This window comes from Solanum lycopersicum, chromosome 2 (assembly GCF_036512215.1).
Source record: "Solanum lycopersicum chromosome 2, SLM_r2.1".
In the NCBI taxonomy this organism is placed as follows: domain Eukaryota; kingdom Viridiplantae; phylum Streptophyta; class Magnoliopsida; order Solanales; family Solanaceae; genus Solanum; species Solanum lycopersicum.
In genome coordinates this window covers 29,560,222-29,572,397 of record NC_090801.1, presented here as the reverse complement: position 1 = coordinate 29,572,397, position 12,176 = coordinate 29,560,222, and positions in this window count along the sequence as shown.

Genomic DNA, 12,176 nt, shown 5'->3' with positions numbered 1-12,176 from the left:
CATTTCTTTACATTGAAGGATACCATTACGGCGTATGACTTCAACATTCTTCACCTTACAACTAAGTCAAGGTTTATACATAAAAGGCTCTCTTAACATTATTTAAGGTCATATGTCATTCATACATTTAAGAATAAGAGTTTTAACATCCTAAATCAATATATCATATATTCATAATCATATATAAATCAAGTAAGGAACACAAGTCAATCAAGACAAGACACCATATACTTGACTTTTAACTTATGATGCATGTTACTTTAGAAGCACATAGAAACAACCCTAACATCTTCAACTCATACTCAACACTATCATTCATCATCATTGTTACCAATATAGACTCATATAGTCAAGTAGGAATAACCAAGACTCAACCCTAAGACTATACACATAAGGTCAAAGTTATAGTCTAACATGATCAACATAGATGACATGAATAGAAGAGCACATATATGATTTCACATATAGATATATATATTTTCATGATTCAAATAATCAAACTACAGAAATAGCCACATTAGTTCAAGTAGTATATGATAAGTTAATGATCATCATAACTCATCAAGTAATGCTGACAAGGCCACGTCAATTTTCAAGTAACGCACATAACACTAGCACCATAATTGGAACATACCAACACGTCAATATTATTTGTATGTGGGGTATAGTGAAGCTGCGTGGAGTCAAACCACCATCGACGGTTGTCTATCGATGGGGCGTAGGTCCATGCACTAGCTGCCTTGGCCTTCGTCGATGGGTTAAAAGACCTTGAACTGATATCTTTGATCCACAGGCTAAGTACCAAATGACGCCCACCACCTACGGTGCTTCGACCATGCCACATGCCGTCGATTGCCATCCGTAGGCTGACTGCCTTGGGCAATTTTTGGCCACCAATATGGGTCCTTCCTCAAGGAATCTTGGTTGGTCCTTGGGGATATTTGCCCGAACAATTCCAGCGAAACATGATATTCTATGGTTTATCACCTCTCTTATGAATTTCACCCAAAACGAACTTGTAAAACTTGACAAAACATGCCTAGAAACAAAAGGTCATTTCACGTCATATCTTTCGAATGTCATGGACGTTCTTGGATGTTTGACCTCAAAAATTTCACGAAACATGACACACTGCCTATATAAAAAAAATTAACTCATTTAAAGACCTTACAAACTCATGAATCACACATAAAAACATAAAACCACATATGTGGCACATAGATGACTTAGTCGTCGAACGTCTTGGTCGTCCCTTTGACGTTTGACTTCCAATGCACATACACTTTTAGACATTGCCTCTATACCATATAATAGACCTTTTTAAGACCTTATACAATCATGAAAACCATTTTAGGCTCTAGTTTACCTAAGTCACTTTTGGGGTCTTACAATCTTCTCAATTTGAACAACATTTGTCCATGAATGTCACTTGTCACTCTCCAAACACTTCCAAGAATAGAGATCCAACTACCAGCTCGTGATCATACCATACAACACATAACCAAGAATAAAACATCCATTTTACATAGTCAATATATTCACAACCAATTAATCTGATTTCCAAATATTTAATAGTGAACTACTATTGCTCTTACAGTGATTTTAGCAAAAAAAAATTCAATGATGCAACTTTTTAGCAATTCATGATACAAACTTGCTAATATGGAAAGTATCTCCATGTAAGCAGATCTTACAACACCATCATGGCTTCATAAAATACACAATGCAAGAATTTAATGAAATTCAATTTTGAGCAAACTCCTAAAAACCATGCACTACAATAACTTCCAAGACTTTCTACCCCATATACTAACCACACTCCCCCACTTTGAAAGAACTCATATAACAACAAGAGAAAGAGAATTACCCACATCATCATCACACTCATCCGGCTTCTCTCCTCTAGTCCGGAGTGTACACAAAATGCCTATTTATTAGAGCATTTTTCATTGGAACACTAGGGATAACTTTCTTACCCTCTTTTCCTTTAGAAACAATGTTAGGAACATCTCTCACCTTGTGTCCTTCCTTGCCACAACCAAAGCAACTCCTTGTACCCAATAGACACTCACGATAATGTTTTTTTGCCACATTTAACACATGCAGGCTTGCCATTTATGGAACCACCTCCTTTGTCCATCTTGAATTAAGCACTCCTAGATTCTTCTTATGATCGAGCCATCTTTTGAACCTCGATTGCTCTTGATTGCTTGCACAACTCCTTTTTAATATTCTGACCATCCTCCTAACTTTAGACTCTTCAATTGATTGTGCATACACCACCAGTCTAGCTAGGGTCATATCATCATGTAACATCGTCGTACGACATTCCTCCCTCACGAGATTGGCTACACCCATCACAAAATGACTCATTTCATCCCTTGTATTAGACACAAGAGATGGGGCATATCTAGATAACATTGAGAACTTCAATGAGTATTCCTCAACGATCACATTACCTTGCTTGAGATTGATAAACTCCTCTACGTTAACCTCTCTCCTCTCATGGGGAAAGTATTTATCAAGAAAAGATTTCTTAAATTCATCCCACTCAATTGGACCTAATTCTTCCAGCCTATTGTCCTTCCATTGAGTGTACCATATTTGAGAAACATCCCTCAATTGGCACGAAGCTAACTCCGCCTTATCCCTAGATGTAACCCCCATAGAACCCAACATTTTATACAATCCATCTAGGAACTCTTGGGGATCCTCTCCCACCTTAGAGCCAAGAAAGATAGGAGGATTCATCCTCACAATGTCTCTTAACCTAGATGTCATGGTTCTCTGCACATTAATCACCCTAGGCCCCATTCTCAAATTAACTTCAATAGTTAACCTAGATGTTATACTTCTTTCCACAACATTATCCTATCCACCATGCTCAATTTCGCTTGAGCCGTCATTGGTCGGGCTAAAGAAAGCCAAGCCTGTCTAATATCCCTATTACTCGATTCCGGGGATCCTCATCACCTCCTCCCAATATAGTGACTTGATCACCTTGAGAAACTTTAGAACCTTGAGTAACTTTCTCAACTTCCTCAACTTGAGAAAGAATTTCCTCTTGCACCTCATTCTCTGCAACAATCCTAGACAGTGTCCTCCTTGTATTTATCTTCGCAAAAACAAAAGGGAAAAACCATAAGAAAAGAGTAATCATAAGATTTATTCTACCGCACAACATATGAGTAGAAAAGAAGGAAAAATCTATCGTCCTATAGCCTCTCTCCAATAGATGTGTCGCGACTCACACCGATGGTCAACAATCTACTAGACGTGACTTGATGAGACTTTACGATTCCTAATACTAGTTTGACAACCTATGCTCTGGTACCAAGCTTGTCACATCCCGAAACCACACTTTAAAAGTTAGGGGAAATCTCGGATCACAACTGCATACTTGAGCTGTCGCAAGTCTTTTACAAGCCCTTACATAGCATTCATCGCATAAACATAGTGAAAAGTAGTACAAAATTAAAACTTTTCACAAAACATAACGTTGTCTTTAAAAATATCTTTCATATTAAGTCAAAGGAAATATTAAGTCTCAATCTCATCCTCTTAAGACACAAAAATACTTGATATACGGCCCATATTTCAATACAAAAATAGAAATACTTAGTCTATTAATATACTTCAATAAGAAACATAAAACACATATATGCCTTCGAGTCAAATGAGGACATACTTCAACTTCTATTGAACGATGCTACGGTCAAATTCTTCTTTCCCAAAAGCTCCTCACCTATCGTGAAATATAGAGATAGATAAAATCATGGATTAGTACAACCACATGTACTATGTATGGCATTATGCATAAAAATCATGAAAATGGACATTTATTGGAAAAATGCATCTTTTCATTTAAAAAAATATTATAATCAGACATTAGGTTCACATAAAAAGATTCCATAAGAAGTTCATAACCCAATCACATTTACCCTACTAAAGGAATGTCAACTAGGGCTACCTGACAATTGTGACAAGAATCTCATGATGACTTTCCTAAGGATTAATATAATGTGGTTCCATCCAATTAGCCATAAGTCCATCATTCTTTTACTTTGAAGGTTACCATTATAGCTTATGACTTCAACATTCTTCACCTTACAACAAAGTCAAGCTTTTCACATAAAAGACTCTCTTAACAATATTTAAGGTCATATATCATTCATACATTCAAGACTAAGAGTTTTAACTTCCTAATTCAAGACATCACATATTCATAATCATATATTTATCAAGTAAGGAACACAAGTCAATCAAGACAAGACAGCACAAACTTCACTTTTATCTCATAATACATGTCACTCTAGAAGCACATAAAAAAACCCTAAAATTTTCAAGTCATTCTATATACTATAATGCATCATCAATGTGACCAATATAGACTCATATGGTAAAATAGGAATAACAAATACTCAACCTAAGACTATACAAATAAGGTAAAAGTAATAGTCTAACATGATCACCTAAGATGACATGAATAGAAGAACACATATATATTTTCACATGTAGGTTGATATTTTCATGATTCACATAATCAAACTAAAGAAATAGACACATTATATAAAGTATTTTCCTACAAGTCCATGATCATGATAATACATAATGTAACGGTGACAAGGCCACGTCAATTTTAAAGTAAAACACATAACACCGGCACAATAAGTGGATCATATCATCACGACCTAATTGGACTATAAACAAGAAAATATTAACAGAAATAGGGAAGAATACCCCCACATCATCCTAACACTTCAATCCAAAGTCAACTTACTCTATTCAATAACACAAGACCCTTGCCCAAGAACATAGCAACCAATTAAACATAAAACAACAATAATCAATCAACTAGTTCAATTCAATGTAAATTCATCAATCTAATACAACCTAGATATGAACTTACTACAACTATTACATCAATGTATAGCCCACATCAAACTACATAAGAAATATCAACATTAGATCAATATCATGTAACCCACAACTTAGCCAAAAACTAGGGTTCATACAATTCATGGGTTTATAGGTAATTTAGGTTAAAATCATCAATAAAAAATCAATATAATCGATAATAAATATCTAAAAAATGCAAGAACCCATGGTAGAATCGTGAAATTTGACAATTCAACTTTAAAAACTTTAGAAAACATCTTCAGAGTTGGGCTCCTTGATGAAATGAGTTTCAAGGATCAAATCCATACCTAAATGATCATAATTATTTAATTTGATGATTAATCTCCACTTAATTTGTAACATCAAGATCTTCCTTGATTTTGGACTTCAATAGAGTCTTTCAAAATTCATAAGGGATTTTTGGGTTTTGAGTTGGAAGAATAAAATCTTCTAGGTATTAAACACTTATAAACATTTAAAATACCCAAAATACCCCTAATAAAACTCAAATACTCTCATTTGGATGTGGGGTGAGTTTACAACTTCACCCCTTTACATATAGTGAAGCTGCGTGCAGACAGGCCACAATTGATGGTTGCCCATCAACGGTGCCTAGGTCCATGTACGGGCCATCCTGGCCTTCGTCGCAGGATTCAGAGACCTGGATCTGATATATTAGCTCCCCAGGCTTACTACCAGATGAAGCCCACCACCTACACGGCGTCAACCAGGCAACAGGCTGTCGATTGCCATCTGTAGGTGGACTACCTTGGGCAGTTTTTTGCCACCAACATTGGTCCTTCCTCAAGGACCCTTGGTTGGTACTTTGGGATGTTTGACACCCTTCATATATAAATCATAATAACTCATTTAAGGACCTTACAACCTCATCAATAACATATAAAAACATAAAACCACATATGAGACACATAGGTGACTTAGTCGTCGAACGTCCTAGTCATCCCTTTAACGTTTGACTTCCAATGCACGTAAACTCTAAGACACTGCCTCTATACCATTTAATAGATTTGTTTAAGACCTTAGACCATCGTTACAACCATGTTAGTCTCTAGTTCACCTAAGTCACTTTTGGGGTCTTACACTTTAAGAGATCATTTTGAATGCTTTTAGACAAGAGATAATACGACCTCTACGAAAAGAGTTTCCCCCTTTCCACTTTAAGATGGGTTCATTTGGAAGATTAAATTTTAGCACCCTTTTCTTACAATAAATAGAAGCAAAGCAAGCATGCAACCAATCCATACCTAATATAACATCAAAATCAAGCATATCGAGTTCTACTAGTTCAACATAAGAACTCTATTTGGGAAATATTATAGGACAGATTCTATACACCCTTTTTTCAAAAACCGACTCACCCACCGAAGTAGAAACTATAAAAGGTTCATGCCAAATATCAAACTTTTTGTTTACTAGAGGATTAACAAAGGATAAAGTAGCACCAGGATCAAGTAAGGCATATACATCTATAGAAAAGACTTTTAACATATCGGTTACAACGTCGGGAGAAGTCTCTTTCTCATCGCTAGAGTGGAGAGCATAGAAGTGGTTATTCTTTAGAGCCTCATTTGAATCACTTGATTGAGTTTGACTACTACCCTAGTCTTGACATCTCACATAAGGGCAATCAATAAACTTGTGCGAACTTTTACGACAACAAAAACAATGACCCTTCACAGCCAAACATCCACCAATATTACCTTTTCCGCACTTGGCACATGTATACTTCTCATGTGGTGAGTTTCCACTGCTTCCCTTTTGATCACTCAATTTGTTAACCTTTTCATCACGATCCTTATGGAAATTGGATGAAACTTTATTGGAAACCCGCTTCTTAAATCTAGGCTTGTCTTGTATCTCAAGTCTATTCTTTGAAGAAGCCCCTTCAATATATCTTGCCCTCTTGGTATCTCTACTTTTCTTCCTAGACCTTTCATCTTCCACATACTTTGCATGCACCATAAGACAATAAATATTCATGTTTTCATGAAGCATAGATGAATGACACTTCTCTTGAAAATCATTCGACACTCTCGTCACAAAGTGGCTCATTTCATCTCTAATATCGGAAACAAAATATGGAGCATATTTCAACAATTAGTGAATTTCAATAAGTATTCATGAACACTCATACCTCCGTGGTGAAGGTTAATGAACTACTCAACCTTAGCTTCCCCCATCTCCCTCGGAAAGAACTGATCAAGACTTGCCTTCTTGAAAATCTCCCAAGTTAATAGACTACCTCTCAATGGACTATTATATCCCTATTGCACAAAGCATGCTAGAGCCAAGTCCTTGAGTTGATAAGTGGCCAGCTCAGCCTTCTCTCTTGTGGACAAAACATATCCAAAACTCTCTTATTGACTTCATTAATGAATTCTTGAGGGTCTTCCTCAACCTTAGACCTGTAGAAAGGTATGAGGGTTCATTCGAATAAAGTCCCTTAGACGGCAAGCCATAGTAGTCGCCTGTTGATGAAGACGGGGTACGACCTCCCAGTTTGCATGGGCCGTCATAGCTTGGGCTTGATCCATGGACTCTTGTGCTTTAGTGGTGATATCTTGGGACATTTGAAGAAAAACAGTCCTTATTTTTTTATCCATACAAGGTACAGGATTTGCCAATGCTTTCTCCATGTTAGAATCTTGTTCAAGTGGAGGAACTTGATCACCGTAGGTAGGAGCTCCCGCATTAACAATATCCTCTTCAAGTCTTTGTGTCACATTACTCCTAGAGTTCACACTTCCTATAAGCACAACGATGGGATTAGATCCAAATGCACAACATAAGTATACTATAATGGCACAATACAAGATTCTAAGAAAATGAGAGTTTACTAGGCATCATGTAGGTTCCTATCCATAAGTGTGGCGCACTTACCAATAATGAACACAAACTTACATAGACGTGGTTGAGACAGACATTGACTCGAAGATAATTCAACTTCATACTTTGATCCATAGTTTGTCACATCAGGGTTTACCCGCTAGATGTAACCGGCGTCATCATACTCTTTGAGGACTAAGACTATCCTCTTAGTTTATATCATTACATATATAAGTCGAATTTAGTGGAAAATTTAAAACTTTTGTTACTTCTACGTAGAGGTTTACATAGACATCTACATAAACATAATATACACATATATATATATATTTTTATATCTAGAATACATACACCCTTCGTATAGGAAGGTTACATAACCTTCTACTTTTATTGTACATATACATATACATAAAATAGAACATAGTCTAAAGGATTTTTCACATCCCATATCATCTAACTGATCATAAAAATTTGGGCACAGCCCTATATCAATGGAAATAAGCGACCTATAGGCTTATAACAATCATACTCAAATGAAATTAGAATGAACATACGAGTGTTAAAGAAAAACAAAGCAACTCTGTAACTAGATATTGGCATCGCCCTCGAAAAGTGAGGAACTACCCACTTGGATGATAGAGAATATCCAAGCCTTATTCAAGTCGCTCGAATGAGCCTTCAATGATTAGAACATAAACTGCTTAGTAAAAAGGGAGAAAATGGGGTTAGTACGCCATTTGTACTAAGTATGAGACAATATGCACATATCAGATCAAATCATGCTAAAAAGGGACCTTTAGTTCGAACCATGTTATTTTACCCTTTAAATGTATAATCAAGCAAGTCATACCAAGTAACAAAACATGCTTACGAAGTGAAACAAGAAAAATGCATTTCAATCATACTTGAACCCATAATCTACTACCATCATATCATTAAAGAAAAACATTACAAACATGAATTAGAGCTAACCATATTATAATAAGCAAGACAATTACTCATGAAGCCTCGTTAAGTCAACAAGTAGAATGACCAAACAAAGTCCCATAACCTCACGAATCAAGTAACCCAACAAGAATCAGGATTAACACCCTAGTTTACATAACATGACATTTAGATATATATTTCTTCTTAATTTAACAACATAAGTCAACACATACTCATAAGTGGACTAATCAACATATAGTATCAATAATGTGATAGGTCATCATATACATCATTATCATATACATACTCTACATTAACTCTCCAAAGCTCTAATCAAGGCCAACTAGTGCAAAGCATAATTAGAGTCCCATACCCCTACCTTGGCTAAGCCAAAACAGTCAAGTCACCTTAGTTAGTTCATACTTCATTTCTACATTTCGATTTAGGGAAACTTGATTTAACCAACATAGACCAAAAGAGCTTAGTTTGGAATCCGGTGTTGTAAAACCATACACCGATGAAAGATGGTCTACATGACAAAGTAAAACCAAAAATAAATGTGTTTTTCTAGTTAGATCCACCAGTTAGTCTTCACATTCGGGTTTACCCTATTGATGTAATAGGTGTTGTCATCCTTTTGAATGGCTAAGACTAGCCTCTTAGTTTCATGTTATTACATTCATAGGTTGAAAATGTGAAACAAATTAAAAACTTTCATAATCCCTAGTTGGAGGTTTACATAGACCTCTACATCCACATTATATATATATATTCATATCGAGTATACATAGACCCTTCATATAGGAAGGTTACATAGCCTTTTACTTTTGTTGCATATACATATATAAGAATATAGAAATAGTCTCATTGATTTTCTCATCTCATACCATCTAAACGGATATGACAACATTGGCATAGCCTTTACATCAATTAAACAAGATCATGTATAGGCTATGACAAAACCACAATATTCAATTAATTAGGAAAGAAACGATAGAGTCAGTACGCTCATAACAAAATCCAAAGCTTATAAAATGCATTGCCCTAAAAATTTTATGACCTACCCCACTTGGATGAAAGAAAGAATATAAGCCTTCAATAATGTCACCTCCCAAAACTCATCATTGACAAGACCCTAAAATACTTGGGAAATAGGAAAGAAAATGGGGTTAGTACTTCACATTTACTAAGTATGAGGTCTTATGCACATTCACAAATAAAACATGCTAAAGGGGACTTTTTATCAAAACATGTCATGTTACCCTTTAGGGGCCTAATGTAAAGTCAAGTAAGTCATATTAACAAACCAAACATGCTTACTATATTGGAAGTCCTTATCAAGTCAACAAGTTCAATGACCAAAAAAATATCCATAACCTTACTCAATCAAGTATCCTCAACAAGAAAACATGACCAATGTCCAACTTTACATATCATGGCATTTAGGTTTGCATTTCATAGTATATTATCATTCTAATCGAAGGCATATTCATAAATGAACGAATCAACATAAAGTATAAAAAATGTGGCATGGTCATCATATATATGCATATATTATCATAACATAAATATATAAAAACCTCCTACTAAGAATTACCTCGAGGCTAACTAGTGCAATGTCTAGTTAGAGTATTATACCCCTACCTCGACTAAGCTAGATCCATAAGGTTATCCAAGTTAGGGTTCAAATCCTTTATTTCATTTTACCTTTTTAGAACATCTTTCCCTAACTGACATAGACCACATGATCTAGTGTGGGATCCGGTTTCATAAAACCCTACACCGAAAGAAGGTGTAGTACTTTCCAAGGTAGTACCAACACATGAAACATAGCAACTATGTGCCCATACCTAGTTCAAAAGGCCATCTCTGGGACATCCTCACCTCTCACCCTATGTTGGTGATACCCCGACCTCAAATATATCTTTGAAAAGTAACTCGCCCCTTGGAGTTGATCAAACAAATCATCAATCAAAGGAAGAGGATACTTATTCTTTATAGTAACTTTGTTGAGTTTATTGTAGTCTACACACATTCTCAAAGACCCGTCTTTCTTTTTGAAAAATAACACCGGAGCAACGATGGATATATACTATACCTTATAAAATCCTTTCTAGTAAATCCTTAAATTGAGCCTTCAACTTTTTCAATTCAGCCGAAGCCATCCGATATGTAGGGATTGAAATGGGATTTCTTTCCAATAGCAAATCGATACCAAAATCAATTTCCCGTTCGGAAGTAATACCGGGAAGGTCATTGGGAAAAACCTCCAGAAATTCACTCACTATGGTGACCAACTCAGTAGGAGGAATTTTTGAATCCAAATCTTGGACTCTTACTATGTGATAAAGACAACCCTTTGAGATTATTTTACATGCTTTTAGACAAGATATTATGTGACCTCTAGGAATAGAATTCCCACTGTTCCACTCAACAACGGGTTCATTTGGGAAATTAAACCTCATAACTCTTGTCATACAATCAATTGTAGCGAAACTATTATTTAACCAATCCATACCCAAAATGATATCAAAATTGAGCATATCTAGTTCAACTCGATCTACATTAGAAACTCTATTGGGCAAAGGAATAGAACAGTTTTGATTGACTCTTTTAGCAACAAGTGTCTCTCCCACCGAAGTAGACACTAGAAAAGGCTGATGCAAAATATCGGGTAAAATTTCAAACCTTTTAGCTATTAAGGGTGTAACAAATGATAAAGTAGCACCTGGATCAAGTCATATACAACAACAGAGAAAACTTTCAACATACCGATCACCACATCGGGAGAGGTCTCTTGCTCACCCCTAGAGCAGAGAGTATAGAAGCGGTTCTTCTTTGGAGCATCACCAGAACCACTTGCTTGAGCTTGGCCACTAACCTTGTCTTGACTCATCAAGATTGGAAAATCTCTCATATTTTGACCACTCTTGCCACCACTAAAGCAATTATCTGTCCCCTTAGGGCAATCACCGTAGTGGTTTTTACCAAACTTTTCCCCTCTTGAATTTACGGTTAGACACCCTCTCACCACTAGCTCTTGGGAATTTGAAAGTGACTTGATTTGAAACCCTCTTCTTAAGGTTTTGCTTGTCTGTATCTCAAGTCTATTCTTTGAAGAACCTCCATCAAATGACCTTGCCCTCTTAGAATCTTTACTTTTTCGGTTAGTTCTTTCCTCCTCAACCTTTATTGCATAAACAATAAGATGGGAAATATTCATATTGTTACGTAGCATGTCCAATTGACACTCTTCTTGTAAGTCCTCCAACAACCCCATCACAAAATGAGTCATTTGGTCTCTAGGATTAGAGACCGAAGAATGAGCATATTTGGATCACTAAATGAATTCCAAAGAGTACTCATGGACGCTCTTCCCTCGTTGACGAAGATTGATGAACACCGTCGCTTTATACTCTCTCATCTCTCTAGTAAAGAACAAATCTAGAAAAGCCGCCTTAAAGATAGCCCAAGTAAGCGGATCACCCCTCAACGACACATTA